The sequence below is a fragment of the Microcebus murinus genome, chromosome 13, assembly GCF_040939455.1.
Source record: "Microcebus murinus isolate Inina chromosome 13, M.murinus_Inina_mat1.0, whole genome shotgun sequence".
Classification (NCBI taxonomy): Eukaryota; Metazoa; Chordata; class Mammalia; order Primates; family Cheirogaleidae; genus Microcebus; species Microcebus murinus.
This window is the reverse complement of record NC_134116.1, coordinates 74,202,773-74,228,290: the sequence shown is the minus strand read 5'-3', so window position 1 is coordinate 74,228,290 and position 25,518 is coordinate 74,202,773. Positions and strand designations below refer to the sequence as shown.

At 44.3% G+C, this 25,518-nt stretch overlaps 2 long non-coding RNA genes across 2 annotated transcripts; one reads left to right on the top strand and one right to left on the bottom strand.

Annotated features, from left to right (window-relative positions):
- Window positions 1–5,124: 5,124 nt before the first annotated feature.
- On the bottom strand, window positions 5,125–23,354 carry LOC105861188 (uncharacterized). Its single transcript, XR_012922486.1, has 3 exons — window positions 23,268–23,354; window positions 9,691–9,766; window positions 5,125–5,442 (listed from the first exon to the last, which is right to left on the bottom strand). It is a non-coding gene; the product is annotated as an uncharacterized LOC105861188 (long non-coding RNA).
- Window positions 5,436–24,360, top strand: LOC105861187 (uncharacterized). The gene is made up of 3 exons (XR_012922487.1): window positions 5,436–5,961; window positions 7,147–7,295; window positions 22,780–24,360. It is a non-coding gene; the product is annotated as an uncharacterized LOC105861187 (long non-coding RNA).
- The last annotated feature ends 1,158 nt before the right edge of the window (window positions 24,361–25,518 follow it).

The following is a 25,518-nucleotide window of genomic DNA, read 5'->3' as shown; positions in this document are numbered from 1 at the left end:
GGCCTTCCATTCATAGGATAGGGGTTAAATTGCAAGAAAACTGCTGTAGAAAAAGATACAGCTCCGTGATAGATCCTTTATCTCTCAGGAAGTTAGGCAAATAATGGAAATCTCTCTGGTGTCTGGATTGTTTCTCAAGACTCCTACTTGGGCATTGCCACTTTTTCTATATCAATAACTAATTTGGCGCTTATGAATGTTTGCTCACTGCACTTTATTCTTCTTGGAGAAATGCCCTTCGGTCATCCATGAGGATGAGTGTCCCCAGCTAAGCCTGTCTCAGGGCACCCTATCCTGGACACACTTGATGGGGTCAGCCTGTGCACCTGACCAACGCTGGGCCAATCAAATTCTCTCTCCTGGGAATTTGCTATTGGACTAAGGACGGCCAGTCTCCTTTGGCAAATGTCTCACTAGATGAGATGTAAACTTGGTAGTGGTTGAGGGACGGTCTTCCACCCAGATACCCCAAAGAGAAAAAGAAAGGAAAGCTGATTGCAGAGAGGGACATGATGCAGGGGAGAAAGCTAGAGAAGATACACTGCCTGGGTTCCTAGCAGCTTCCCGGGCTACCCTGAGACCATCTGCACTTGGACTTCACAATATAGCACTTCATCCTCATATTTTCCTTAATGCTTAAGCCAGCTCAACTTAATTACTTACAACCAAAAGGTCTTAACTAAGACAAACACAAAGCCAGAACCATCTGTGAGGTTTTCCTTACAACCAGGTCGCTCACAGGATCCTGGAGAGCAATGTAGGCCCTAAATACACATTATTGACTCTCTGAAGGCTTCCACCCGGCAAAAACATCTTTACAGACAAGGCCAACTAGATTAGGAAATGGCATTTCTTCCAGCTTTCCATCCCCGGAGGGCAAATGCACAGATGACTGCAGTTGGCAATTGACTCTGTGGGTTAGTATTTACTGAGGGCACACACCCAGGGACTTGAATGACAGAAATCCCCAGGTGCCAGGGGGTAGACTGGCAATTATGCTTCCAATCACCTGCCTGTCCTCCAGCCCTCTAAATCAGCACTCCCCACAGTGGTGACCCTCAATGACTGGCAGGGCGACCCACTTTTTAAAGTGCCAATTTTTAGCAGCTGGAAACAACAAACGTCGTGGGAGGTGAAGATGCTGGGAGGACTGATTTCTCCTTCACTGTTTTCAAAAGATGCTGGGCGTAATGGCCACAGCCACGGAAAGTTGGCACAGCTCCTGCCATGAAGCAGCTGTGTGATGGTAGGTTCCTCAGTACCCCTCCCAGGGCCTCGGTTTTTACAGCTGCAAAATGAGGAGGTAGAATGAGATCGTCTTTAATATCCCTTTCATCTTCAACTTTCTACAATCTTTGTGAGCTGGAAAGATTTACACAGAACTTCATCTTGATTTTATTACTTGTAGTTCATCTTCTTGTGACAGAGCCAGCGGCAGCTTCTGCATGCGAAAGTGAGTGGTGCTCGCTCTCTCTGATGATTTAAGAAGTATTGAAAACCCAAAGTACCTCCCTCACTGTTCTGCCACAGCCAAGCCCAAAGCTTCTCTGGCCCCAGAGCTGGACCTGGGATCCAAGCTTTGTTTGTAGTCTCGGTCAAAAGGCAAACACCTACATTGCCCATTGCTTCTCCAGAGCTTATTAGCCTGGAATTACCTCTGGATTCTCTAGGAATGATACTGGGCATGGGATCCGGCAGAGGCACATTTGGACAAGTCTAGGGCATAGAGCATGGTGGTGCAGACAGGCCTGGGCAGTAAGTAGTGTGTGCAGGGTAGCCCATGAGTAGCCAAGAGCTCCAAGGTGGGGAACCATCTCTAAGCCAGTTGCACTTAGGCAGGAGGGTCAGCAGCTCCAGGCATTGCACTAAACTTTGCTCCATTTTCAGGATGCCCAGTAGGAAGAGAGTCTCTGGCCACTCTCCAGGACCCCTCCCCAATACAAGGGAAGCCGGACATCAGGCCCCAGTAAGAGGAAGAATTCCTCTGAGCCAACCCTGGCCCCAGCTTCTACTGTCCAGGCAGTCATGACAAAAAGACTAGGGAGAGTTGACCACACTGGAGAAAATGGCCCAATTCTGTTGTAGAGCAGCTGCCTGGAACAATATCAACCGTAAAAATATCAACGGAAGCTTCTTCCCTGTGGCCCCAGGGGCCTCTTCTGTTGTAGGAGTTGGCGAGTGGAGCCAGCTTCCTTCCTCACTTGGTTGTCAGCTTAAGGAGCCACAGGCCTACAAACCCACCCACCCACTCCCCCAAACAAGCTCTTGGGTGTCAGATTGCAAAGCAAGCCCCCCTTTAGTGGCTCCAGTTCTTAATCTAAAATAATGGAGAAGGGAGAACCAGGAGGAGAGCTTCCTAGGCTCCTATGAGGGGTTTATTTGTCAATATGGCAGCTGTAGTAGGTTTAGAAATAAATGAACTATCAGCACCCTGAGGTATTATACCACCACATGGCTTTTTTTTTTTTTTTTTGAGACAGTCTCACTCTGTTGCCTCAGCTAGAGTGCCATGGGGTCAGCCTTGCTCACAGCAACCTCAAACTCCTGGGCTCAAGCAATCCTTCTGCCTCAGCCTCCCAAGTAGTTGGGACTACAGGCATGTGCCACCATGCCCGGCTAATTTTTTCTATATATATATATTAGTTGGCCAATTAATTTCTTTCTATTTTTAGTAGAGACAGGGGGGTCTCACTCTTGCTCAGGCTGGTTTTGAACTCCTGACCTTGAGCAATCCTTCTGCCTCGGTCTGGCCCCACATGGCTTATTGAATACCAATTTCTTCTGCACCCTGTTAGAACATGTGTGGACATAAGATTTGAGAAGCAGGCTTCCCACTAACTTTCTTATCTTAGTGGGCTGGGCTTGTCAAATCTTTATCTCATTTTAGGGGGAGGATTAGGGTGTATTCTGGTGGCTTGTGAGTGTGTAGATGTTAAGCAGTAGTAAAAATATCAACAGAAGCAAAAAAACATCCGAAAAGGGATCTTGAAACCTTCTGTAAAGAAACTCCCATAGGGCCCTAACAGTACCAGGTGTGTTTTCTGTTTGCTGGGGAGAATCAGAAAAGGGACACACATTCATCAGACGGAGAATGTCCCATTACCGTTACCTCCTGGCACTATATCCTTATTCTACCCAGTAAATGCCTTGCAAATATCATAGGGACCAGGAATCACAGCTTCACTTGCCTTGCTGTAAACCCTCAACCCCCCACACCCGCACTATTATACATTTCTTTTGTAGAAGAACGGGAGTTTGGGAGATTTTTTTTAAATCCTATTGGACAGTCCTAGTAACTTTGCACAGGGATAGCAGCCTAGGGCACAGTCAATTTCTCTAATGAGCCACCAGGAGACTTGGGCTAACCAGAGACAATAGCTCTGAAAGTACCCACTCTGGAGAGGGTCTCAGAATTACAAAACTCCTGCTAATGAAAGGCCTCAGTAACATCCTGAGGGGGAAGATGTGCTGATTATGTCAATTGTGAAATACAGGTCTGGGAGAACTCTGAGCACGTTGCTTACTTATACTACAAATCAACTTGCCTGTCCTCCAAACAGGGTGCGGTTCACTCTGTGCTAAAGCTGAACCATTTTGTATTCTGCTTACCAAATACTAAGTCATATCATAGCATGAATTTTGGGGTCCCAGCTTTTAGTCCTCAGCCAAAAGAGCTGTGATTGTGGTCACTTAGCCTAGCCATGCCTCGGTGTCCTCGTGTGTAAAATGGGAATAACTCTGACTCAATTATCATGAGGATTAAATGCAACAACGCTGGCAGAGTTCTTATTAGCTAGCACACGTTAGCTGCTATTTACTGTGCGCCTACTGTATGCCCAGCCTGCCCCTGGGAAAGCAGGTGTTATGCTCTCTGAACAGGGCTATACTCACCCCCGCACATGTGCCCTGGATCTATCTACTAAGGATCAGGAAAGTGGCCACCATTTCTGGCAACAGAAGTACCACCCAGTTTGCTTGCCCGGCCTCTGTTTTCCAGGCCGCCTCGCTGTTATCTAGGCTTTACACCCACCCACTCCCCCTACACGGGAATCCAAATATGAACTTGCTCCAAAGGAAGCTTCCATCCACCTGCCCACCAGCACGAACCTGCTCTCCGGTTCTGCGGCCTCCCTCCCTCCCAGTCCCTTTTCGCTCTCCCGTTTTCCTGTCTAAATGTAAACGTATTGCTGCCCATTTTATCTGTGCCCGCTAAACCTCAGGAGCAGAATCACGGCTAAACTGACAGAGGAGCGCCGACAGGCGCGGGCCCGAGGCAGGCGCCGCAGGCCCTTATGTAAGCGGGCTTTCCGGGCTCCCGGACCGCGGCCGTGGGCGGCGCGGCCCCCGCCCGAGGACCGCCCCGCGGGGCGGGGAACGCGGAGCGCCCGCGGCGCGGCCCGCAAACTTTTCTCCTCAGAATTCATGACCTACAGCCTTGGAAGCACATTCTGCCCAAATCTGTATACGCCGGGACCAGGGAGCCGCCCGCAGCCCTGGGGGGTGGGGGTGGGGAGGATGGGGGGAGAGGGGGCGGGGAGGGGAGGGGTGAGGAGGTGGGGGAAGGACAAGGAGATGGGGGGAGAGGAGGAGGGGCGGGAAGGGGGTGGGAGACGGCAGTGGGGGATGGGGAGGGGAGGAGAAGGGGGAGGGGAGGGCAAGGGGGAGGGGAGGGCAAGGGGGAGGGGAGGGAAGAGAAGGAGGAGGGGAGGGGGAAGGGCGGGAGTAGAAAGCCCGAGCGGCCGGGAGGGGAGGGAAGGGCCGCGCGGCGGCAGGGGAAGGGCCTGCGCGCTGAGCAAGTTCTCTAGTTTCTCTAAAGCCGGGGATGGGCAGGCGAGTGCGAAGCGCCCAGCGACTGGGAAGGCGTCTTCGGGTTGCGCGAGCGCCGCGGAGCGTTCCTGAAGCTGCTAAATAAATAACTAACTACAGACGGCCGAGCCGCCCGGCCCGCGGCGGCGGCGGCGGTGACAGCGGCGGCGGGGCCGGGCCGGCGCGCTCGGGAAGCTCCGCGCCCGGGGCCGCTTCCCCGAGACCGGCGGCCGCGCGGCTCCGGGAACTCGCCTCATCTGGCTTCCGGGAGCGAGGAGGCTTTTCTTCTCAAAAATCCACCAGAGTCCTTTGATGCTCTTTGGTTTTACTGTGGAAAACTACAATTTAAAAAAAAACAGCCGTGAAAATAAATGAGATTAGGACTTGCTGGCTTCACTTCCTGGAGGCTTTTTGTTGTGTCTTGAAAGTAGGAATCTTGGCGGGTCATCCTTGTAAGTGCCTTTTCATGCCTTCACGCGGGTGCTCGCGTCTATACCGTGTTTAACGTCGGGAACCTGGTGGCGTGGCGGTGATTTGCTGTGATGAGGATTTCTGCTGTGGTCGGCTGGCGTTGCCTCACTTGATGGCATGTAATACGTGCACACGCGTGGCAAAAATAAAGGCACAGATCTAACCCTGCCATAAAACAGATAAGAAAATACTCCCTAAAGCCACGCCAGTACTGGAAGAGTGGAGCATTATTTAGATTGTGGAAATGTTAAAAAACAACAAAACCTCGTTGGTTAGTCCAAAGCCATTCTGCATAAAGTGACATGATAAAATCACTAAATAATAGCAGTGATGAAACACAATTACTTGTTTAAACTTACTGACTTATAGTGTTTATCGTCGTATCATATGTGGGAAATCACCCGACATCCAGTCTTTGTGTGTGAGAGAGACACACATGGATAATCGCTCTGAAGCAGAGCAGCTTTATCGCCGTGGTAGGGGGGAATTTCCACCTCGGAAAAGCTCTAAACACAATTACTGTAAAGCAGACGCAGTACCGCGCTCACGAAAACTGAAAGTTTTTTCCCAGAGTTTGCTCTATTTTCTTTACAATAAGCTGAAAGGCCAGGGAATCATAAATTTAAAATTGGCCAGCGCCCATTGAAGATCCCTCCAAAACCAGAATAAGGCATCTTTACAATGGTAAGTTAATAGAAAGTCACAAAATTTACAAAAATTTGCCCTTCAGGGCACACCTGATAAACCTGTATGAAATCAAAAGATGAGGTGATGCATGTTTGATGAAACCAGAAGTAGTGATAGGGATATACTTTATGTAAGCAGGATGCAGACTCTAAGGAATCCATTTCCACTAGTTACTTTATGTAGCTTAACGCCCTGGAATTTGTGTATTCCGGATAGATCAGAGGTTGGATGCCGGATCTCTATGGGCCTGAACTTGTCTTCCAGACCTGTTTGTTTGACTTGCAGGGCGTGTTTTAAACTTTTTGATTTAGTGATGGATATTTTAAAATCATGATGTTTCATGTGGAAAGCTGGACTTTTGGCTTCTCTTTGAAATATGAGAAGACCTGGTCACCGTGGGTGGGACTGTTGGCTGGAGCCAGCAGTTGTTAGGTGGGGGGGGGAGGGAATGACAGTCCCACCTCTTCTGCTGTCCTCCCCACTCACCCCTCCCTTCACTGTGTGAAGGCACTTGTATGCCCCGCACATGTTTCTAGTGTTGGTCCAGACAAACCACTGCACCCAGTGCTCAGTCTCATTATAAGGATTGTTAAAGTCATAAATGTCTTACGTACGCAGTAGGGTACGTAAGATACCTTAAAACCCCAAATCTTGATTTCTAGACATTCATTTGGGCAGATTCAACCATCAGAAACTGACCTTGTACACTTCCTGAAGACCAGCTCTACCCAATGGTTTGGTTAGCTTTTTCTGTGTTTCCCTAAGGTGCCTGAGACATGGGAGAGTGTGTGGTCTCAGGAATTAAACTCAGGAATTTGGATCTCCACTAGTTACTTGCTATGCAATGTTAGACAATTTATTTACTGTCCCTGAGCTTGTTTCCTCAAACACAGATAGTTATTAAATCCTACTACCTCCTTAGATTATTATAAATATTAAATTGTTAAGTGTAAAAGCCTAATCTGGCCCACAGTAACCACCCAAAATAGTTGTGTCCCTTGAAACTTTGGTATATAGGAAACTTACTGGGATACTTGCTTAAAATTCCAGTTTCTGGGTCCCTCACTCAGGATTTTTATTCAGGAAGTCCCAAATGGGGCCCAACGGTCGGCATTTTAACATTTAATTCTGAGGCAGGAATTCTCAGACCACACTGTGACAGTGCCTATCCTGGACATTCAGGCGGATGAGATGGAGCAAGCTGATCCGCAGGCTTGATCGGACACCCTGCCTGGAACCCAACTGCCTACTCTTCAGTTCCCAGACACTTAGTGCGTGCCTACCGGAAATGCACTGAAGAATGCACTGAAGTAGGCACCCAGCATCCAAAGGTAGGTGAGGTGGTTGCTGTCTTCAGGGGGCTCAGGAGCATTTGGCTCCAGTCCCTGCTTTTCCTACTACCCATCATTCAGTACCATCCGTTGCTAATGCTGTCTTCTTCCCAAAGTTGCTCCTTAATTCCATCACCATCACTCCTCCCCACCAAGCACTCCCCACCCATTCTCCTGCTATATTAGAGTCTCGGATACCAGTTACTTCAGCATTACTTGTGGACACTTAGCATAGTACTGTTTAGGTGCTTGTTACATATTTGTAGAATTTTGTTTCCTTGGACAAGTCTGTCTTCTGAAACTTAGCTTCTGTTCATTCAGTCATCAGATATTTATGGAGCACCTTCTAGAAGCCAGCCACTGTTCCAGAAGCTGAGGATATGGTAGTGGACAAAATTAAAATCTCTGCCCACACAGAGCTTTTAGTTGGGGAAGGTAGGCCATATTGACAAACTATTTTGAATTCTTGTCTGTTTGTTGTTATCTGTACCATGGCCTCTGCTGTGGTCTTGTTTGCTCTCTGAGTCCTGTGCTGTTTTCCTGCCAGATGAACCTCTTTTTTAACACTGGTCTCTACAGCCCCTACTCGGGTGGTGATTTTATCTGTAAGAGTTCTTTTCTAAGCCCAAGGACTCTTAATTTATCCTACTGCATTTTGATTCAAAGCATCTGTGTTTCTTTCAGGCTTGCACCAAGATCAGCTACTCATTTTCAAAACCAGAAGCTTCCATAAGGGCTAATTTTTTTTTTTTTTTTTTTTTTTTTTTAGAGACAGAGTCTTGGTTTGTTGCCTGGGCTAGAGTGCCATGGCATCAGCCTGGCTCACAGCAACCTCAAACTCCTAGGCTCAAGCAATCCTGCCTCAGTGCCTCAGCCTCCCCAGTAGCTAGGACAACAGGCATGCACCACCATGCCTAGTTAATTTTTTCTGTATATTTTTAGTTGTCTGGCTAATTTCTTTCTATTTTTAGTAGAGACAGGGTCTCACTCTTGCTGGACCTCGAGCGATACTCCCACCTCGGCCTCCCAAAGTGCTGGGATTACAGGTGGGAGCCACCGTACCTGGCCTAAAGATTGTAATACTTTATTTATTTTGAGACAGAGTCTCACTTTGTTGTCCAGGCTAGAGTGAGTGCTGTGGCGTCAGCCTAGCTCACAGCAACCTTAATCTCCTGGGCTTAAAGTGATCCTACTGCCTCAGCCTCTCGAGTAGCTGGGACTACAGGCATGCGCCACCACACCCGGCTAATTTTTTGTAGTTTCTTTTTTTTTTTTGAGACAGAGTCTCACTTTGTTGCCCAGGCTAGAGTGAGTGCCATGGAGTCAGCCTAGCTCATAGCAACCTCAAACTCCTGGGCTCAAGCAATCCTCCTGCTTCAGCCTCCCAAGTAGCTGGGACTATAGGCATGTGCCACCATGCCTGGCTAATTTTTTGTATATATATTAGTTGGCCAATTAATTTCTTTCTATTTATAGTAGAAACGGGGTCTTGCTGTTGCTCAGGCTGGTTTCGAACTCCTGACCTCAAGCAATCCGCCCACCTCGGCCTCCCAGAGTGCTAGGATTACAGGCGTGAGCCACCACGCCTGGCCTAATTTTTTGTATATATATTTTTAGTTGGTCAATTAATTTCTTTCTATTTTTAGTAGAAACAGGGTCTCACTCAGGCTGGTTTCGAACTCCTGACCTTCAGCAATCCTCCCACCTCAGCCTCCCAGAGTGCTAGGATTACAGGCATGAGCCACCATGCTAGGCCGATTATAATACTTTAGAGTTACAGAATTTAACATTGGAAGCCAAGCTGCAAATTCTTCAACAAACTGAATGGTTATCATTTCAGAAGCCACATGGATCAGTTTGTAAAACCTAATTTGGCCTTTTTTTTTTTTTTGAGACAGAGTCTCGCTCTGTTGCCCTAGCTAGAGTTCAGTGGCATCATCACAGCCCACTGCAGCCTCCAACTCCTGGGCTCAAGTGATTGATTCTTCTGCCTCAGCCTCCTGAATAGCTGGGACTATAGGCACATGCCACCATGACTGACTAATTTTTCTATTTTTTGTAGAGATATGGTCTCACTCTTGCTCAGACTGGTCTCAAACTCCTGGCCTCAAGCAATCCTCCAGCCCCAGCCTCCCAGAGTGCTAGGATTTATGCATATGACTAGAGGCTAACTTCTAAAAATGTCACTTGTATTATATATTCTTTTTACAGAATATTGTAGAGAAAGCTTGTTGAAGCCAAGAGGCTCTCCTGTCCCATTTTTTGTTGTTCTAATATTGGCTTTCATTTTAAGCTATTATGCAAAATGCAAAAATAAGTGACTACTTTGTATTCATATTCCATAACTTATTTTAAGTAGTACCATTAATAATTTATCAGTAAAAGATAATCTTACCTTTAACTATGGGATTTTTGAGGTTTTGCTGCATTCCTTTTGAGTTCTTTGTATTTTCCTAGCTCTAATTCTTGTTCTAGAAAAAATACAGATCCAATTTTATAATAAAAATTATAGAGAGTTTCAGTATATCAAATATTCTACAAAGTGGGTTATATTTGAAAATTCAGTTAAAGAACTATCATTTTAATTTCTACTCCAAAGTGGCAACTTTTTGTGAAAATTCCCCAAAATATATTATTTTTATCCTTTTGCATGGGTATATTTGTATATTTGACTTCTATCCATTATCATCTTTGGCTCTCAGTTGCATACATTTCCCATGTCTGAATTACTTCCTGTTGAGAACATGAACTAGATTAATGGAAATTCTTCAGGAAAAAAAATTCAAACACCAGGGATCTCACTTTGTGCTGTGAAATGCAAAATGAGCGATTTGATTTGTACATAAATCAGTCTTCAGTCAGGCAACAGGTGAACAGGCAGATAGGATAACAATATGTTGGATCATGGCTGGTCACTCTAACCAGTGGGCAAGTTGCTGTGCTGAGGACAAGTTCAAACTGCCACATCAGGACTTAATTTGAATCTGTACATATGTAACCCTTGAAAGTGGCCATAAATGGATGGGACTATCTATCAGACCAGTTGCAGTTTTAAAACCATAATTTGGCTATTCTGATAGGATAAAAATTTGGACATCTGGGCTGGGCATGATGGCTCACACCTGTAATCCCAGCACTCTGGGAGGCCTAGGTGGACAGATAACTTTAGGTCAAAGAGTTGGAGACCAGCCTGAGCAAGAGTGTGACCCATCTCTACGAAAAATAGAAAAATTAGTCAGTCATGGTGGCATGCGCCTGTTGTCCCAGCTACTCAAGAGGCTGAGGCAGGAGGATTGCCTGAGCCCAAGAGTTGGAGGTTGCAGTGAGCTATGATGAGGCCACTGCACTCCACCCTCGGAAACAGAGTAAGACTTTCTCAAAAAAACAACTAAGAATTCAGACATCAGGATATTGACAAACAGTCCTACCAGAACCCAAGGTTTACTTAGAGAGAACCTGCAAGAAAAGAAATTACAAGCTCCATTCCCATTCCTTACTATTCTCTTTTTTGTTTGTTTGTTTTTTGGTGGCTGGAGAGGGGAAGAGGGGTAAGGGTGACAAATTCGAACCTGAGCGTATATAAGCCACAGTAGCTGGTCGAATAGAACTTGTGGGAAATCATTTTTGTTTTAACTGATGTTTCCCATTGAACTGACATTTAGAGATTGAAATACCTGGAATGCACACCACAACTGAGGCGTTTTCCTATTAGGTTGAAAGGGGAGACTACAGAGGTGAGGTGCCTTGGAGGAACCCAGGAGGCATTGGTAAAGGGAATGAACCAAATGCAGATTTCACAGACAAAAAAAGTAGCTTTGCCAACTCTAGTTTTTGCTGGGCTGCTCTAAAGTGCTGCCTCTTTTATCATGCTTAAGCTCTGATCCTTCCAGACCATTCCATATTCTCCATCCCCTCCCCCATGCTTCTCCAGTAAGATCTTTGACAACCTGGCTTGGACGGCTGTACGTCCCTGCTTTAGTAGAGTTAAGAGTTCTCTCATAGAGTACATATACATGTAGGTTTGTTCACTCTCCTCATTTTATGAAATTATTTTAGAAATTGAGCTGCTAAAGGTTGTTTGAACACATTCTTTTGAACAAGAACTTTAATTAAGGGACCAAAAAGCCCAAGCTCATGCCTTTTAGTAACTGAAGCCAGTGTCTTTAATTTTTCACATCTCAAATCTTTAGAAACTATTTCCAGCTTTTTTTTTTTTTACCTTCAACTTGTAAAGAAAGTTTGCCTTCTTCTTAAGGTCTCTTTTTAGTTCCAGTAGGAGCAGCACTTGAGAAACTATTTCCAGCTTTTTTTTTTTTTTTACCTTCAACTTGTAAAGAAAGTTTGCCTTCTTCTTAAGGTCTCTTTTTAGTTCCAGTAGGAGCAGCACTTGTGATTATCATCAGTTAGAGGAAGCCCTCATACCTCAGCAACAAGAAATCACCGTGTTGCCAAGAGTGCTAGCTAGCAATTTGCTTCTCTAATCCTTGTGGTAGCCAGTCTTCTGGGAAGACATGTTTTCATTTCATTACCATATTAGGTGCCTAAGATTTTATTAGTCAATTTATGATTACTAAACTTTTGACTATCTTAGATTTTTTTTTTTTTTTTTTTGAGACAGGGTCTTACTCTGTCCCCCAGGCTGGAGTGCAGTGGCATCATCATACCTCACTGCAACCTCAAACTCCTGGGCTCAAGCTATCCTCCTGCTTCAGCCTCCTGAGTAGATGGGACTACAGGCGCCTGCCACCATGCCTGGCTAAGACTAGCTTAGAAATTAATTTGCTCTATAAAGGGGCTAGAGAAACCTACACATGACACCATACACCCATATATTAAAATATAAATGACACATGCTGAATAGGGAAAGTGAGTCCCTCCTCCTGTTAGTCTGAAGAATGTGATTAAGTAGTTTTGTTTTTGTTTTGGAAAGTGAGGGCTACTGGTGAGGGCAGATTTCTGAACTACCCTGAGAACATAATCAGTAATCTACCAGCAGGCTCAGAGAAGAGTCATCCAGCCGGCTGGAGAGGGAGCGAGGAAAAAATCAGGATAATTAAGGGCGCTAGGATTGCTTCACATGCAAAGGGGCAAAGAGAATTTTTATGTCCCAACAGGAGTAGAAAACCTGAGGAGATTCCAACTTCAAAATTATTGTTTTGATTCAAAGAAAATACAAGTTTCAACCACAGCTGAACATAAAAAGGGGAAACTTTTAATCTAGAAGCAGTGATTGCCATGAGTTGTTTACACTGGGCTAAAGGTGGGATTCGAAACTGCTGGAGTGTGGAAGATGGTCATTAAATTGCCTGTTGTATTCCCTTCATTCTCTAATATTTTTCTACAATACAAGCATCTGTGTAAAGACTGACAAAGTGGCTACCCAGATATTTGGAAAGTCAGTTTCCACCCAGATATAAGGACACTTTCAAATGTCTGGTGGCCTTGATATTAGTCTTGCCCCTTCTGGGGCAGGGCGGGGTGGTCATGAGGACAGACCCACTCCATGAGATCAACTTTGAAAGCAGGAGACACCTCCCGAATATAATAACCAGCTATAGATTTATCCTGAGGGGAATTTTCTGCAAGCTTTTATTTTCACTTTGTTGACTTGCGGTAGGTTCGTGAAAACTAAGGGATTTTCCCCTTAAATTTAGATATCAACCATTGAGAAACACGGCAGCAGAGACGTCCAAAATGAATAAATATCTCCCTGCTGCTTCAATAGTCAACCTTCTGACTGATTCAGAAACCGCCCTGACAGGTATTCTGAGTCCCCCGTGTGATTCTGGACGTGTTGCTTGACCTCTCCCCAGGCTTAAATTAGGTTAATGTTTTTCCTCCCACCAACTCAGAATGGTGCCTTGAGGACGGAAGATATTAATGTTGTAAAGTCCAGTGCAAATTTTTAAAATGCTACAGGAAAAATCAGGTACAAAATACTTCTTTTGTAAAATGTAGCTGCTATGTAAAAGACGCGTGGCACGTAGTCTTCTTGGCACAGGAACAAAAATACCCATCTTGCTATAATTCAAAACCAAAGTAGAACGCCACCACAGGAGGTTTTAAGAAGAGGAACAGAGTGTCCTTTTTAGACCTACGAGGCAAGTCATGTTCTTTTCGGATGTCTCTGGGAAAGATGTGTTCAACATAAAGATGTTTTATGGCCGATGCCTACTAAAGAGATCTCGGTGTTCAAATCTCAGAAACATGTCTTCAGATGCAGTTTGACCTCTCTAAAAATGAGCAGCACTGAGCTTCCTAAAGAAAGATTTTGTTCCTAGTATAATTATAGGCTTCTGGAGAGTGCCCTGGCTATGTCTTTTATGCATTCCCAACTGTTGCTTCTTCCTTAAAATATACATATTTCATGCCTATGTGTGATCTCTTGACAGTACTGACATACACATCTTATGTACTGGAATGCCTGTTCCCACTAGTTGGCCACATGCACAAAATAGTTTTGCAACAGGTGGTTGTCAGAAGGGCTCTCTCTCAAGTGCCATATACTCCATCCCTTAATGTTAGCATCTCCCACCACTTAGTCACAGGTCAGGCTGAGATTCTAACAATAGGCAGGTGTGGGCCTTTGTTAGATGGAAATAATCTAAAATTTCAGCAAGCAAACTTATCCATTAATTTTTTTCTTGGTGGAAACACCATACAACACATAACTCCACTAAGGCAAGACACTTGGAAGTGGGCTTTGCCACAGATATGACCAAAACATGTGGTATGCTAAATCAGCTGGCTGACTGGCCTCAGTAGTGATCAGGAGAAATGGGTCAGCAACCCTGAATCACATAGAGCTCTGAGGAATTAGGGGGTGCAGGGACTCATGCCCAAGTCACCCACTGCAATTGAAAGGATGCCCTTTCATACATGGGGAAATGCTATTTGGTGACTACCAAAAGAAAGTAGAAACATTTAAAAGGATTTTTTGGTTTTTGTTTGGTTGGTTGGTTAGTTTTTTTAGACTCACAAAAGTAGCCACCCAACCATCAAGTTTGGAAGATACCACTTCAGAAAAAGCAAATGCCTGTCTCCACGTGAAAGTACTCTTCTCTGCCCACGGAAAGCCTGGAGAACCAGAGATTTAGTTTGCTTACTTCGTCTCTCCTTAAGTCGTCCAAGAAACGTTACTGGACACCTACGATGTAACAAACGCTGCACCTGGTCCTGGAGACACAAACACCAAGAAGGCACAAACACCATTGTACCAGATGCAGGATCCAAATCCTGCCTTTGAGGGCCCTCCAGCCCTGACCCCATTTTAGGTTCTGCTAATTTGTACAACTGGACCACCTATTCTGACCATCAGAATCAGAGACAAGTGACTTCTTGAACTCATCAATAACCACTTCTCACTAAAAGCACTGTGTCTAGAATTCCCATGACCTACTTCAAAGACCTCATTAAAAAAATATACTTGGAAAACAAAAGTATAACAATGGAATTTTTAATTCTAAGATGAGGTAGAGCACCCATTCCTGAGCACCCATATAGTTTTGGATATCCACAACGGCAGAGCAGAAAAGGTGATGTTAAGGGGATACACTTGTTGGAGCCCCTTCCGTTCAATTGTCTTGGAATCGTCATCTCTCCTCTCTAGAATGGAGAGACATATGGGGCCAACCCAACTGCATGGCACCACACATGCTCAGCATCATCAGATGGACTTGGTTTTTATAGAGGGGTAAGAAAAGCCTCCCAGATAAGAGGCTGGACAGAGCCTGGACACGGAGGGAAATCCAGTTTTGGAATGACCCTCTTTGTCATGTCCCCTCACCTATGAAATGAAGATATTGTACCAGATGCTGTCTGAAGTCTCTTCTCATTCTGACATTCCACTTTTCTGTGGTGAAGGTGGCACTGTGCAGTATATTTTGTGATTTTAATTCACTGATTAGGTATTTCATCAATGGCCAAATTTGCTTCAATGCTAAGGTTAGAACAATTCGGGTGAGGCTTCAAAGTTAATAATGAACTAAAATAAATGAGCCATTCCACACCTCTGCCAGTGCTCCCCTTTCTAACTCTGTGCAGAACAACAAATAAACAGCAACAGCAATGAATTAATGCACAAGCAAAGATGATTTTTGGCAATTAGGAAAGTTAAACTCTTCTCTGTTTATACATACCTATTATATACATAAATACATATGCACATTTATAGATATATATGTACCATTGGTCATTCAATATGAATATTCCCAAATAATAAAATTACAATAGCTAATATTTATAATACTTATTGAGCACATACCCTATGGCAAGCACTGTCCAAGACTTTATATATTATATATTATCAGTGATTTCTTATTTTCATTTATTTCTTCTATTTCCAGTCTTTTTTGTTTGTTTTTCTTTTTTAAGACAGAGTCTCTCTTTGTCGCCCAGGCTAGAGTGCAGTGGCATCATCATAGCTCACTGCAACCTGAAACTCCTGGGCTCACTGAAGTGATTCTCTTGCCTCAGCCTCCTAAGTAGCTGGTATAGGCGTGTGTCACCACGCCCAGCTCATTTTTTATTTTTTATAGAGACAGGTTCTCCCTCTTGCTCAGACTGGTCTTGAACTCCTGGCTCAAGCAATTCTCATACCTCAGTCTCCTAGAGTGCTAGGATTACAGGCATGAGCCACCATGCCTGGCCCAGCCTTTTTTTTTAAGAGACCAGGTCTTGCACTGTATCCCATGTGGAGTGCAGTGGTGTGATTATAGCTCACTCTAACCTTAAACTTTTGGGCTCAAGTGATACTCCTGCCTCAGCCTCCTGAGAAGCTGGGACTACAGGTGCATGCCACCACACTCAGTTAATTTTTTTAATTTTTGATAGAGATGGGTCCTGCTATTTTGCCCGGGTCAGTCTAGAACTCTTGGCCTCAAGCAATCTTTTTGCCTCAGCCTCCAGATTCACTGGCGTGAGCCACCATTCCTGGCTCTATTTCCAGTCTTAACACCACAATTGATTTCTTAAGATATGGAGGCTTACAAAGTTTATTGCAAACATCTTGGCTGGCAGGCATAACTGTTATCAGAGTGTTGGGAAATGATCACTCATAAAAAGAACTCTCAATTTATCTGAAATTTTGACAAAGACCTTTCTGAAAATGTATGCATTTGATCATGTTTGCCTGGGGTAGGGGGCAGGGATTCTGCCTGTGCAAAAACTCCTCTTTTTACAGAGAGGAAAAATCCATTGAGTTTATGGAGAATGGGAGACATTTCCATCTCTAGTGAGATAAGAACAAAAAAAATCTCAGCAAGGCTCAAGGAAAATTTTCCTGGCAATGAAGTTTATATTTGATGAGTTATTGTGATATTTGAACCACATGCTCTGGAAACAGATTACAAAATAAATTTTCACATAACTGAGACAATTCAGGTATGGTTCTTTTGGTCTGGACCATACCAGAATCCATACTAGTGCTAACACTTCTTAGGATCACTAATTTCCATTTCCTTTCTCTTGTAAAACTCCCAAAGCAGTGATGAAACATTTAGTAGCATAAGGGATGTGTTTCATATTATGATGATTATAATGCTACATGTTTTCCCAAAATGTACAAATAGAAAATGTGCCATGTTTTACTCATATGCCTGCATATGGAAAACAGAAATAAAAATTGTTTACTCTGGTGACAACAAATGTCATTCTCTTGCTTAGTGGCTTTTGATATCCTTCAGCCAAACCAAACATGCAGCTTCTCAAGATACCAGAATCTGTATTTTAAATACAATAAGGAGTTTCTTACTCCCAGCCTGCCTTCTCTTTCTCTTTCTCTCTCTCTCTGTCTCTGTCTCTGTCTCTCTCTCTCTCTCTCCTCCCTCCTTTCTTTTTGTCCTCTCTTTTTTTAATGGCTCCATTGTTAAATATGAAATGGACAATGTCACCTTTCCCAATAGCACCAGTAGTGTTTGTTGCTGTTTCATAAGTAATTTAGGAAGGCAAGTGACACATAAAGATGCTAAATTATTTATTACTGTCTTCTCCTCTACTGGATATCACAATAATCTTCAATATTAATGTCTTTCTTACAAGTATAAGGCTAGAAAATGGAAGTCCGCAGGTTATATTGATAAATTAAACAGTTATGAAATGTTATCAGATAAATACCTGGTCCTGATTTTATCATCAAACCAAAATAGTGCCTTGCTTAATACATGCATTATCGAAACATTTAAGTGTTGTTTATGTATTTTTAATTGTTGTAATATCTTCTTTAAATGAATCTCTTTTAGGGTTATCAGCTGTTTGAGTTAATTCTCCCAAGTCAATTGTAAGCTTACCAACCAACAGTTCAATAACAAGTATGGTATGAGGCTGGGCACTGTGACTCATGCCTATAATCCTAGCATTCTGGGAGGCCAACCCTTGAGGATTGCTTGAGGCCAAGATTTCACGACCAGCCTGAGCAAGAGCAAGACCCTATCTCTACAGAAAATAGAAAAATTAGCCAGGCATGGTGACACACACCTGTAGTCCCAGCAACTCAGGAGGCTGAGGCAGGAGGATCACTTGAGCCCAAGTAGGAGGTTGCAGTGAGCTACGATAATGCCACTGGGCAACAGAGTAAAACCCAGTCTCTAGTAAGTAAAAAGAAAGAAACTAGGCCGGGCGCGGTGGCTCACGCCTGTAATCCTAGCTCTTGGGAGGCCGAGGCGGGCAGATTGCTCAAGGTCAGGAGTTCAAAACCAGCCTGAGCAAGAGCGAGACCCCGTCTCTACTATAAATAGAAAGAAATTAATTGGCCAACTGATATATATATAAAAAATTAGCCGGGCATGGTGGCTCATGCCTGTAGTCCCAGCTACTCGGGAGGCTGAGGCAGAAGGATCGCTCGAGCCCAGGAGTTTGAGGTTGCTGTTGAGCTAGGCTGACGCCACGGCACTCACTCCAGCCTGGACAACAAAGCGAGACTCTGTCTCAAAAAAAAAAAAAAGAAAAAAAGAAAGAAACTTTCTGTAATATTTTTCTAGCATACAATAAAGAACATGCTATATTGAAGCAAATGGATATATCTTAAGTTTATATAGAGTGCAATGAGAATTACATTTTAAATGGTATATGGAAATAAAAGAAGTGATTGAAAAGAACAATGGACAAATGAATGTGTCTAATATCTCCTTACAGACAAGAAAGGGGACAGAAATTTGTGGTGATCTGGATTCAGGACTAAATCTGAAAAAAAGGAGAAAAGAAATTTATGATGGGAGACCACACACTGCTGCCTTCACACACCCACACACTATGTGATTTTTGGGTAGGATTAGAAAAGTCAAATTCCATAGTCCCGAAATAGTAGAAAATAGTTGGAATGGCCAACTGGTTCAAAAGTGAGCTCTCAACTGCCTACTGGCCCTATACCAACTAAAGTAACTTCGAGAAATAATTCCTCTTCAAAAATGCATTATCTATGCAAAGAATTCTTTATTAATAACCTACATCAGGGTTTGGCAAACTATCCATGGGCCAAATCCAGCCTGCCTCCAGTTTTGGTAACTAGAAGCTGCTTGGAGTACAGCCACACTCACTTGTTTTTGTATTGTCAACAGCTGCTTCCCACTACAATGACAGAGTCGAGTAGTTGTGATAGAGACCCCACACAGCTCACAAAATTGAAAACCTAAAATCGTGATTGAAATGGCCCTTTAAGGGAAAAGGATATAGTACGAAATTTGGCTAGAAGTGCCATTAACTTGCTTTCTCAGTGGGAATGTGGTATAATGGATATAGTATTTCTGAACTAAGTGAGAGATCCAGGCCTCCCACGTGTCCTTCCCAGTCCTATGGCCTGGAATCTATCTAGCTGGCTCAGGCAGCAATAACCTCTGGTTACCAAGCAGGGTGATCAACTCCTCTTGGGTTTCCTGGGACTGCCATGGTTTTAAAACAGAAAGTCCCACCTTTTGGAAATCCCTCAGTGGGAAACCAGGATGACTGGTCACCCCGAGATGTAGTGGATAGATCATGGAGCCTGGGGCAGACTGACTTGTGTTCAAATCCCACTTTTGGGATTTGTCATGGTGCACCCTTGGGCAAGTTACTTGATCTCCCTCAATCTCAGTTAATTCTACCTATGAATTGGGACTGAGTCTATATTGAGGAGTTGTAGGGATTAAAGGAGATTATGTACAGAAAGAGCCTAGCACATAATAGGCATTGACTAAATACTAGTTCCATTTCTATCCTTTTGTCTGCCATGAGCTAACTGTTTTAAACCCAGTCTTCAGTGCAAACTCCTTTTACTCATAAAACTATCAGAAGGAAAAAATTTAAATTCCTTTCTGGCTGGGTACAGTGGCTCACGCCTATAATCCCAACACTTTGGGAGGCTGAGACAGGAGGATTGCTTGAGTCCAACATATCAAGAACCCATCTTTAAAAAAAATAATTAGCTGGGAGTGGTCGTGGGTAGTTGCAGTCCCAGCTACTTGGGAGGCTGAGGTGGGAGTATCACTTGAGCCCAGGAATTGATTCTGTAACTGTACTCCTGCCTGGGCAACAGACCCTGTCTCAAAAAAAAAAAAAAAAAAAAATTTCCTTTCTTATGTCTTCTATTTTCTAATGATGTTATTTCTTTGCCCATTATAGATTAATACCCTAATAAACAGCTTATTCTGCAGTGAAGTAGCTCATATACATATAATTGCCTGATTTTCAACTTAATAACTGTTGTATGATTCACTGAGACAAGTGGTTGGTTGTTGGATTCTGTTTTGCTTTTTTTTTTTTTAAGACAGAGTCTCACTTTGTTGTCCAGGCTAGAGTGAGTGCCGTGGTGTCAGCCTAGCTCACAGCAACCTCAAACTCCTGGGCTCAAGCGATCCTGCTCCCGAGTAGCTGGGGCTCCAGGCATGCGCCACCATGCCTAGCTAATTTTTTCTATATATATTAGTTGGCCAATTATATTAGTTGGCCAATTAATTTCTTTCTATTTGTAGTAGAGATGGGGTCTCGCTCTTGCTCAGGTTGGTTTCGAACTCCTGAACTCAAACGATCCGCCCGCCTCAGCCTTCCAGAGAGCTAGGATTACAGGCGTGAGCCACTGTGCCCAGCCTGGATTCTGTTTTGTGTGACTGTGGATACATCTCAGAGGTTTGCTCTCCCCAACTAGGAACACTGCCCCAGGTCCATGGTCAGATGAAGAACTTCTGGGCACAAGGGTCAGGGCCTTTATCTAATCTAGCAATTCATGCTTCTAACGGGAAATGTTGGCAGGAAGTTGATAGAGCCTGAGAGTGCTACCTCACACGTGATTCATCTGATGGATCAGTATGACCCGAGGCGCTACAGGGACCAACATGCTCATTAATTTTTTAAAGAGGTTAGTAATACATAGACAGTGGTGCACAAATCCGGTAGAAACCTACGTGCCTTCAAAAGTCCCCAGAATGATATCAAAGGCACAGGCAGCATGCATCTCATTCCAATAACAACATTTTGATTTAACATACAGTTTGTTAGCAAATGTGCATGATGGAATTAAAAAATCATACTCCTGTAGTAATTTATATTCTAAATTATACTGAAACTCCTAGCTGTTCCCCCCAAAATTCAATTTCCTTTAGGCTATGACTCTATGAATTTGAGGAATCAAATTTTTACTGGATGAACTGATCAAGTCAATCTAAAACTATCAGCATTTTAATTTAATATCCAGTTTCTTAGTAACTGTATAGAATGGAATTAAATAATGTATACCTCTATGGTAATGTGTCATCTAAACAGTTCAAAATAGCCAGAATCACAGCTGGTTTCCAACAAATTCAATTTACTTGAGCCTATGGCTATATGATTTTAAGGAATCAAACTTTTTATTGAATTGGTCAAATCAGTCACAACTTATAAATTCAATGAAAAAAATAGTTGAAACGGTTGTATGGCTGATTTCACTGGCTAACACAGCAAAATGAGTCAAATTATTAGTTCAAAATACATATTGCCTTAATTTGATCTAAACTATGAACATTTATTTTGCCTTTTTGGTTAGGACAACACCAAAAAGCATTAGTTTCCAAACTTAGCTGTACATTAAAATAACCAGGAAAGCTTTTAAAATTTCCAAAGCCCAACCCACATCCCAGAACAACACAATCAGAATCTCTGGAGTGAAATCCAGGCACCGGTCCCCCAATGATTCCAATGTTCAAATAAACCTGGGGACCACTTACTTAAAGTTCAAACAGTAATGAAGAGCCACTGTTCTATGCTTTCTGTTAAGGTGGAAGCCCAAGTTGGGGAAGGAGAAAAGAATGAATGAAACTTTATAATAATATAATAGTAATTATTATAAACTAATAATTTATTATATAATTTTTTATTGCTATAAAAAATTCAGTAGCTAACTCTTTTTTTTTTTTTTTTTTTACCTAAACTTGTGCCATTCAATATGACAAGTAGCTAACTCTTTACTGAGTTCTTATCAAGTGCCAGGCATTTTCATGGATTATTTTATTAAATTACCATACTGCCTTATGAAGTCAGTAGGATTACTGTGCCCATTTTACAAATGGGGGAATTGAGGCACAGTAGGTTGATATTTGTTCAAGGACACCCAACTAGCAAGTGGCCAGTGAAAATCAGCACAATGGCTGTGACTTCAAAGCCTGCATATGAATTATTTTTTAAAACCAGTGACTTAAAACTCAGTGCTTCTTTAGGTCAGGCGCGTAGGCTCACACCAAGGCGAGCAGATTGCTGAAGGTCAGGAATTCAAAACCAACCTGAGCAAGAGCGAGACCCCATCTCTACTATAAAAATAGAAAGAAATTAATTGGCCAACTAATATATATAGAAAAAATTAGCTGGGCATGGTGGCGCATGCCTGTAGTCCCAGCTACTCGGGAGGCTGAAGCAGCAGGATTGCTTGAGCCCAAGAGTTTGAGGTTGCTGTGAGCTAAGCTGATGCCATGGCACTCACTCTAGCCTGGGCAACAAAGTGAGACTCTGTCTCAAAAAAAACCCCTCAGTGCTTCTTTAGGTCTTTGGACTTTCTTATCTTCTCTCTTGGGGGTACTAGTTTATTTCACTTTTCTTTGTTTCTGGATGCCAAGGCCTCTCCAAATAGCACACAGAAGCAATTTCTGACGCCCCTGGGAGAGAGGTAGGCCTGGCTTTATGGATATAATAGGCAGAGGAGTTAATATTCTGCATTAAGATCTCCTCTCTCAGGGGAATTTCTGGCAGACTTAAAGCACTGGTAGGCAAAGGAAAGCTGAACACACGTGCACCTGGAGGAAACATACACTTTTGCTGAAGTGTGCTTCAAATTTAATTGAAAAAGTGTAAGAATATAATTGTGCTTTCCATTTGCTGCAAATCTTGTTGTTTCATAAAATCGTCAGTGTTGACCCGTCAACCTGTATGGGTTTGTTTAACAAGGTTGTTTTTTCCTTGTTGGTAGGCCCCTTAAATAACATGTGTTACTGAATACCAGCTGAATGCTTAGCATTTAAATTATAAACATCAACATTTTTTGTTGCAGAACACAAAACAAAAAGAAGAAAGACGAAAATTCAGTGAAATGTCACGGTCATCTGCACCGGTTTCCTGTGTACAGTTACGCTGCTGTACGCTCATCTCTCAGTTGTGGCTTGTCTCCCTTTTCGCCTAAAAGCCGAGAAAGGAGCTAAAACGGCCAGAGCAGCTCCCCGGGGACCAGGGCCACCCGTCGGCGCGGAATCGCCACGTCAGCAGTCTTTGTGCCGCCCTCTGGCCTCCAGAGAGCGGGTTTTCTCCCGCATGGGCGTTGCTCGCACCCAGCACAGCCACCACCACATAGGAGGAAGGAGCTGCGCGGGACAGCCGCTGCGGCCTTGAAAGGGCCCAGAACTTTCCACACCAGGCAGCGCCCGGAGGAAGCGAATCCATGTGCTCGGGGAAGAGTACTAGGCTCTCAGGGCCAAGCATCAGCCCTCAACTCATTGCCGCCAGGGTGTGCAGAGTCGCGCACTCGCGCACATGTGTACCTACCGCGCAACTGCCGGGTCCCCTTCGAGAAGCGGCGGCCCCTCTGCTCGGCCTGCGCGCGTCGCCTCTTCCGCCGTCCTGTGAGGGAAGCGTGGCAGGCCGCGCACCGGCCTGGGTCCCATCCCTGCTCCCACTGTGTGCGGCTGACCGAAGGATGCGTTTTAAATGTTTTTTTTAGGCTTCCTTCTTTAAAGACATTTCCAGTGATGCTTTATGAGCACTGCTTACGTCGTCACATTTAGGAGTGTGGCCAGGGGAGAAAGTGAGTGGCGGAAAACACAGCGCGCTAAGGAGATAGTGTGAAAGGGCCGGGCACCCCATGAGGAAAAGGCCAAGCACCCACGACACAGGGGGCCAGACCGTCCCCCTTCATCACCTCTGTGCCCTGTTTATACCGAGGACGACACCACTGGCGCGGACCTACCTCCGAGGCAGGCCCGCCGCCCTCCGTGCCCGCGTGCGCGCGGATGGGGAAGCAAGCGCCATCGCTCCCACGAGCGCGCCGGCCTGGCCCGTCGAGGGCTCCGCCGGCTGCTCGCAGGGCGCGAGGACGGCCGCGGCTGGGCTCGGCTCCTGCGGTGGCAGCAGCTGGCTCGCTTCCCGGGCGGCCACCACCTCCGGCTGCAGCTGTCGGCGCTATTTGCAGCTCTCCACATCCTGAGAGCTGGCCGCGCGCCGTCCCTCGGAGGCTGTGCGTAAAGCGCAGGGGCAGAGCGGGGACAGCGAGATCGCTGGGAAAACTGCGAGAAGAGTCAGGCTTCTCCGGGCCCGGGGAGAGGCCTGGGGCGGTTGTGAAATATTGGCCTCCAGAGTCTTGAGCAGCAAACGGTTGGCCGAGGCTGCCTCAGTGGGTCATGGAACATGCCAGCCGCCTTTCCTCGTCCAAAGCCAACCAGAAGCGAGGAAGCAAGCAGAAGTACTCATCGAGTCTGGAAATGAACTAACTTCCTCCCGTCATCTCCTCAGAAACCCACCCCTACCCATTACCCCTCTTATCTTCAGGCCCTCAGCAGCATCTGGAATTATCTTTCTTAGGTATTTGTTTACTCGTCCATTGTTTTTCTTCTCCATTAAAATGCAAACTCATTGAAACTTTGCCAGGGAGGCAATTGGTCTGTTTTGTTTACCTCTGGGTCTCCAAGGCTCAGCACCCGGCCTGGCTCATTTGTAAGTGAATGAATGAGTCCAGTGCGAGCAGGCTTCCTACTCATCAATCAAGTAGTTGGATTTCTCAACTTTATCTTGGGAGAGGATGTTGTCGTCCACCTACGAATTTATGTGAGGGTAAGGAAATTCATCCTCCCTGGGTTTACATATTTTCCAAGCCATAGTGTAGGATCTGAAAATATTCGTGGTCTTTATGGTTTCTTTTTTTTAGACAGAGTCTCACTCTGTTGCCTGGGCCAGAGCGCCATGGCATCAGCCTAGGTCACAGCAACCTCAAAGCCCTAGGCTCAATCAAGCGATCCTCCTGCCTTAGCCTCCGGAGAGGCTGGGACTACAGGCATGCGCCACTATGCCCGGCTAATACATATATATATATATATATATATATATATATATATATATATATATATATATTAGTTGGCCAATTAATTTATTTCTATTTTCAGTAGAGATGGGTCTCCCTCTTGCTCAGGATGGTTTCGAACTCCTGACGTTGAGCGATCCTCCCACCTTGGCCTCCCAGAGTGCTAGGATTACAGGCTTTTGATGATGCTTGCCACTTGTCACTGTTTAATACAATCTCAAGTCAATTAAGGAATGTAAAATTATAGGGTAAATAGAAAGTTAGTTATAGTAGTATATAACCTTAAGCATAATAATTTAGAAGATTGTCATCTAAAACTTAGTTAAAATAAGTTTAAGACTCAGTTCAGTTCAATTCAACAAATTTAACTTACTGACAGATCCAATCTGTAGTCTGCTATATTTAGTAAGAATTCAGACCTTTATAAAGGAAGATTTCATGACATTAGTGAAATTACCTTTATGTGTTAATGGAACTGAAGGCCTTCACTCTGAAAGCAAATGTTCTTTAAACCTAAATATTTTATATTTAAGAAGAATATTAGCTGAAAACAAAAAGCTTGTCAAAAGTGATAGTCAATTCTTTTTCCTTTTTTAGAGGTGGGATCTCGCTATATTGCCCAGGCTGGAGTGGCTATTCACAGGCATGATCATAGTGCACTATAGCCTTGAACTCCTGGGCTCAAGCGATTCTCCTGCTTCAGCCTCCCCAGTAGCTGGGACC